Raw genomic sequence first — 7,453 nt, forward strand, 5'->3', positions numbered from 1 at the left:
GTGAGGAGAGGCGCCTGGGCAACAGCGCCAAACTGAGGCGGGCGGGGCCGGTGGGCAAGTGGGCGGGGCCGGTGGGCAAGTGGGCGGGGCCGGCGGGCAGGTGGGCGGGCCTCAGAGGCGTTTCTCTTTCAGTGGCTCCTCAACTTCCCAGGTGGCTCTGCCTTATAGAATCAGCCTGCGATGTGGGCGATGCGGGTTCGATCCCTAGGTCGGGAAGATCCTCTGGAGTAGGAAATGGCAACCCACTCCAGTATTCTTGCCTGGAGAATTCCATGGACAGAAGAGACTGAAGGGCTGCAGTCCATGGGGTCACAAAGAGTTGGACACGAGGGAGCACCCACACTGGCTTGCTCTACCACGTACATCATCTGGATGACCTTGAGCAAGTCTCTCTATCTCTCTGAGCCTCAGTTTGCCTCATCTGCAGACTGGAACCAGTTATCCCCAGGCTTTGACATATTTTCAAGGCCTGAGAGTCCCATCAGGGTGTTGGCTTAACTCAGGATAAGGTCTCCTAGGGTCAGAAGGTCCCCTATAAAAGGAAGAGCCTCAAGGTCTGTCGTCGGATAGACTGGATTTCCATCCCAGCTCAGCCACTTACCAGCCGGGTGACCCACGATGAAACCCCCCCACCTCACTGAGCCTCCACCACCCACCCCGCCTCTTGTAAAATAGAGCCCTGTCCCTGCACGCTAAGTCGTTTCAGTCCTGTCTGACTCTTTTCGACCCCATGGACTGTAGCCCGCCAGCCTCCTCTGTCCATGGGATTCTCCAGGCAAGAATACTGGAGTGGGTTGCCATGCCCTCCTCTAGAGGATCTTCCAGACCCTGGGATCGAACTCGTGTCTCTTATGTCTTCTGCATTGATAGGCGGTTTCTTTACCACTAGCACCACCTGTGAAGCCCAAAATGGAGCCCACTGGTCACCAAAAAAGCAGCCCTCTGTGCACCCAGTACATAGTAGGGGCCCAGCCAAAGTGCTGGAGAGTTTGGACTTCACCCCGGAGGCAGCTGGACCCACTGCCTGAACGCCCCCCTTCCTGGGCGGGGGCAGCTGCAGCCCCCGATGGGGTGTTTTTTATCTCCAAGCCGCAGTGGGCTCCGCAGAGCTCGGCAAAGTCCCTGCGCGCGGACAAAGAGCTGTTGTTCCCGCAGATCTAAAATTGCCTCCCTCTTGATTGCCGCTATACAAACCCAGGCGGCTGCTCGCTTCCCCCATCCAGTTGGGTCTATTTCAAGAACACGCTGATTAGCGCTGATTGCGCCTTGATGATGGCGAGCGCATCGCCCAGCCCCCTCCCCAGGCTCCCCGGGGCGTCCGTGCTCCCGCTCCGGGGACCGTGGCCCTGCCACCCACCAGCACCCAGAGACCCTGGGCCTGCGAGGGGGTGCAGCACAGCCGGGCTGGGCTCCTCATTCTGCCTCCACCGCCGGTGGCACATGGGGAGGTCATGTCCCCCACCCCCCGCCTCCCCACGCCGGCCTCTATTTCCTCCGCTGCAAAATTCTGTTCTCAAGGAGGCAAGGAACAAAATAGTGCCTAGGGAAGGGTGGTTTTCACAGTGGGCTTCCAGATACTGTGGTCATGATTGGTCATGAGCCGAAGGAGCATAGTTTTAGCCTTCCCTCTCTCTTTCTTGCACACATACAAACTCAGAGAGATTTCTCTGCTCCTACCAGTACTTGGTGCAGTACTGGCAGGATACTGGGATGAACTTTAATAATCATTGTTTCCCTTTACTGAGCACATTGCCATGTACCTGGGACACCTTACCTTGAGCAAACACCACGGTCATCTTTGGCACCTATTTCGTGTCTGCTTGCTGGTGAGGCTCCTGAGGCTCCCAGAGGTGATATCGCTTACCCACCACAGCCCGGCCAGGGCATGGTGAAGTCTGGATTTGAACCAAGGTCATTGCAAGGGCAAAGTCTATGCTTCCCAGCACGCCAGAGCCTGCTCAGGGCTCTTGGCCAGAGTTAAGGGAAACCATGAATTAGAATAGAGCAGAGGTCTAATGCTGGTTATTTCTACTATACTAGTCCTGTGTGTGATCATGGAAAAGTTTTTTGTTTTTTTTTCCCCCCGCTCCATAAATCTGTTTCTTCCTCCTTAAAATTGGGAGTCGGCTCAAGGTATCCCAGGTTCTAGCCATTGCCCATGATGGATGGACTGATTCCTGGAATAATCTGAAAGTCCCTTTGAAAAATGTAGATTCTGCATCCCAGCCTTAGAGATCTGAAATCAATAGGCCTGGATGGGCCCAGGAGTCAGTGTTTTAAGACATTCTCCAGATGTGGGTCAGTGGTTCTGACAACAGTCAATTCTGCCCGGAGACCCCAGACCCCCGCCCCAGCCCCATCTATCCACACGACCTATCTGCTCTACTCTCAAATGGGCCTCCAGTCCACCTGGGCTCTCCACACGTCACACTCCCCGCCGCCAGCCCAAGCCCCCATGCAGAGTGGAGTGCAAGAAGCTTGTGAGTATTCACTGGGAAGGAGGTCATGGAGGGGATGTCTGCTTTGGCTCTGAACCCTAGATCCTTCTCCCTACCTCAGAGAGCCTGTGGGCCTCTAGGACAAAGGAGCTCTGCCTGCCCTCCTGGGATATAGGAGTGAGGAGGCAGTAGAGACCTGGCCCTGGCTCCCAGGATGCCAGGCAGCCTAAGCGAAGGCCTGTTGGCAGCAACAAGGCTTCAGAGCTCTGGCAAAAGGGACTGGAGTTCCCCTCGATGCCTGCCCTGGCCCCTGGGTCCTGGGCAGCCCTGGGAGTGGATCACTGCTGACTCTTTTGTTGATGGCCCTTTCCTGCCCCCAGAAGTTTCTAAGGAGAACACACATCAGTTCACCCCTCCCCTCTCTGCTATCCTAAGGCCCCTTCTCTCCAGCATCCCTCAGCTCCTCCCCTACCCGCCTTTCTCTTCTCTTCAGCATCTCTGCTCCCTGCCCACTCCCCGTCTTTTTACACCCATCTTTGTCTGAAGACCTCATCCCTAATTATCTCCCTCTCTACAGATCCCCACCTAATGACCCCGCTCCCATCTCTTCACAAGGCAAGGGACCTCTGTCCATCCTGCCCAGGGTCCCGGGATGGGTGGCAAGGATCAGACCAGGCCAGACCAGGATGGACCCCTATGTCACCATCCTGAGGAGGGAGATGCAAGCCCTAAGTCCTCCCCTGATGTCCTGAGCATGTGCCTGACACACAGTGGTTCTCGGGAACTGCAATAAGGGGCTCAAGACCAACCTTGGCCCCAGACTTGATCTCTGGGCAGGGAAATGAACGTGTGAGCCACTCAGTTTCTACATGAGCCCTCAGAGGGGAGCAGACGGTCTGGAGGGTTAAGATTTTCCAAGGCACCTTCACACCCATTATCTTTGTAACCCTTCCCATCCCTCAGCCAGGTTGGGTGAGTCACCTCAGTGCTCTACATAAAGACACTCATCTCAGGAAGGTGAAGCCATGAGCCCCTGGTCTCCAGCAGGTCAAGTCCACAGCAGCTATATGGCCCCTAGAGACCTGGGTCCTAGGCCCCAGCTCTGGGGACCCTCACGGGGATGGTTCCGGGTCTCCAGGGCCCATGCTTGAGACGTGGGAGATAGGCAGAATGTTTGCCCAGATCTGGGATTCTACAAACCCCTCCAAGCTTCCCACCCCCTGTTGCTAGGCAACAGCTGCTCAAGGCTGAAGGTAAAGGCAGAGGTTGAGTCGAGGGAGGCCAAGCAGCTGGCTCCATCCTTCACAAAGGGGCTGGTGGAAGGCGTTCCCAGGCCAGGCCTAGCGAGAACCTGAGCCTCAGAGGTGTGCAGGGACTTACCCAAGGCCACTGGGGCTGAGGGTTAACTCATTCTAGCACCAAAACATCAGAGCTGGCAGGACCCTTAGAAATCGGCTCTAAGAAGACGTGTGCTACAACCCACAGTTTTTGAGCTAGGGCAGACATTGCTAGTGGATGACTGACCTCCTTCCCACCGAGCCCAGCCTGAACTCAGAATTCTCAACACGGTGGTCAGGCAGTTCTAATACCGGACCAGAGTCGGCATGAAAGATAATCCTGTTTATTCTCTCTTATCTGTTGTGACCTCATTTACAGATGGATAAACTGAGGCCCAGAGAAATGTGGCAGAATGAAGTATGCATGGGACCTAGGACTCAGAGGCTCAGGTCTTAGCCATGTGCTGTCCTCTTGCTGGGTGACGGTGAGCAAGCCCCTCCACCTCTCTGGACCTCAAGCTGTCTGCTGTAGAATGGGTTTGATGACAGCAAGCCTGTGAAAAGAAAGCCAGGGATTGGGTGCAAGCACTCCCCATGCACCAAGCCCAGAGGAGGTCTCTGAGGACATTTTACCCCTTCTCCCCTTCCTTGTTTGCCTCCCCCCAGGCACACCTCCACCTTCCAGCTCTGCTGGCCACTCCCTTCCTGGGGCAGATGTTGGGCCGGCCAGCGAGGTTAAGTGTGAGGCTGAGGGGGGGACCTGAGCTGAGCACGTGGGGCTTGGTGAAACTGGAGAGGGAAGGAGACGAGGGAGCTGGGGGATGGGTATCAGCTGGGGAGGGGTGACCACTGCTGATCCTCTTGAGCAGCTGGCTGGCTGCTCAGGGGGAGTCAACAGCCTCCCTCCGTCGACTTCTTTTTCTTGCCCGACTCCAGACTCAGACCCCACCCCGCTCTGCCTCTTAGTGGCTGTTGGGGATAAGCTGGCTTGGGCTCCCCCTTCACACTCACACGCCAACTCATTAGAAAAGACCCTGATGCTGGGAAAGATTGAAGGCAGGAGGAGAAGGGGAAGACAGAGGACAAGATGGTTGGATGGCATCACTGACTCAATGGACATATGAGTTTGAGCAAGCTCCAGGAGTTGGTGAAGGACAGGGAAGCCTGGTGTGCTGCAGTCCATGGGGTTGCAAAGAGCGGACACGACTGAACAACAACAACATGCGGAAGAGAAGGGAGAGAGTCGACCTGCCCGGGGCTGTGGTACGTGGGTCCAGCTTGTCCACCCTTTGCTGGGCACAGGCCCTCTGCCGGGGCAGGAAGGACATCGTGACATAGTCTGCCCTGCAGACCAGGTGCTGAGCGTTGAGAGAGGCGTTAGCAGACAGTCAGGTTGGAGGGACCTTCCTGGGAAGATCTTCTAAACTGGAGGGTGGACTTGAAATGAGAAGTTCTAGGGGAAATGTGCCCGCATGTGCACCTGTACACACATACACACACACATACAGACATCACACACACCACACACCACATCACACACACCACACACCACATCACACACCACACACCACATCACACACCACACACCACATAACATACACATCACACACCACATCACACACCACACACCACATCACACACACACCACACACCACATCACATACCACATCACACACCACATCACACACACACCACACACCCCACACACCACATCACACACACACCACACACCCCACACACCACATCACACACACACCACACACCACATCACATACCACATCACACACCACATCACACACACACCACACACCCCACACACCACATCACACACACACCACACACCCCACACACCACATCACACACACACCACACACCACATCACATACCACATCACACACCACATCACACACACACCACACACCCCACACACCACATCACACACACACCACACACCCCACACACCACATCACACACACACCACACACCACATCACATACCACATCACACACCACATCACACACACACCACACACCCCACACACCACATCACACACACATCACACACACCACACACCACATAACATACACATCACACACCATATCACACACACACATCACACACACATCATACACACCACACACCACATCACACACATCACACACCACATCACACGCCACACACCACATGACACACACACCACACACATCACAAACACACATCACACACCACATCATACATCATACACACATACCACATCACACACACATTACACACCACATCACACACCACACACCACATCACACACACACATCACACACACATCACACACACCACACACCACATCACACACACATCACATACCACACACCATATCACACACACCACATCACACACACACATCACACACACATCACACACACCACACACCACATCACACACACATCACATACCACACACCATATCACACACACCACATCACACACACACATCACACACCACACACCACATCATACACACACTCACACACCACATCACATCACACAGACCACATCACACACACACACATCACAGACACACACCACATCACACATACACACACCACACCACACGCACACACAGCACAGCACAAACCACACAGACACACACACACACACCAGCTCCCACACACATGCACACACACATAAACACCCTGCACCACACATGCTGACTTTTCCTGCGAGCTGTTTGGCTTTTCTCCCCCTAAGATGTTTCCATCATCTTCTTGGTCTTCTCATCTCAGATACGATCATTCTGACCCGGCTGAGGAACACAGGGGCCCCCACATGGGCCAGCGCCACCAGGGCCTCCAGTGGAGCTGAGGCTGGCCACGCAGGCCCTGTGGATGCGAGGTGGCTGAGAGCAGCAAGCAAACACAGGGAGCAGGCAGTGGGCCCCCGTGGTCAGCCCTGCTGGGACTCAGGGCTTGGTCCGCCAGCAGGGACGGGCTGAAGGCCTTACTGGGGGTGGGGGCTCCCCTGACCCCAGCCTGGTGGGCCTCTCTGCCCAGCTTCTTGCTCCGGCAGCACTGGCTCTCATGCTCCTGGTTTGGACGGAGGACTTTGTCACAGCCTCGGTGTGTCTGTCTGGATGGGCTTGGAGACTTTCCCCAAATCGTCCTTGCCCAGATTTCTCTTTACATTTTGTTAAAGTCATCTTTTCACTATGACTCTGTCAGTCCCTTTCATCTTCCATTTTCAAAAGATCTAGTAGTGGCAGGGAGCCAGGACCAGGAGGGAAGGCCTTCAGTTAGAGGCACGGGTTGGAGATCATTTATTAATTGTTCATTAACTCACTAAATAAAACCTCATTGAGCACCTACTATGAGCCAGCCACCACGCTAGATGCATATTCTTGCTGTGTGGAGGATATACCTTAATGTATCCATCTGGGAGTAAACGGAACAATGACAGTGCTGCTTGCTAGGAAGGGGTCAGCGGCCTGAGATAGTGAGTCTGAAGCCTGGGGGTGGGCTGCTCCTGACAGTGGTCAGGAAAGACTGCTCTGAAGGAGACACCAGCAGGAGAAGGCGCCAGCCAGGCAGAGTGGAGACAGCAACACGGTCAGGAAAGGAAAGAGCAGATGCAAATCCCCGGGTGTGTGGACTACACAGAGGAGGCCGGAGCCACTGGACGGTGGTGAGTGAGGTGAGGCGGCGGGGTGTGGGCTGCACTGGGGAACAGGGGCAGCGGCTGGGAGGCA

Source organism: Bison bison, unplaced genomic scaffold, assembly GCF_000754665.1.
Source record: "Bison bison bison isolate TAMUID 2011002044 unplaced genomic scaffold, Bison_UMD1.0 scf7180017864482, whole genome shotgun sequence".
In the NCBI taxonomy this organism is placed as follows: Eukaryota; Metazoa; Chordata; class Mammalia; order Artiodactyla; family Bovidae; genus Bison; species Bison bison.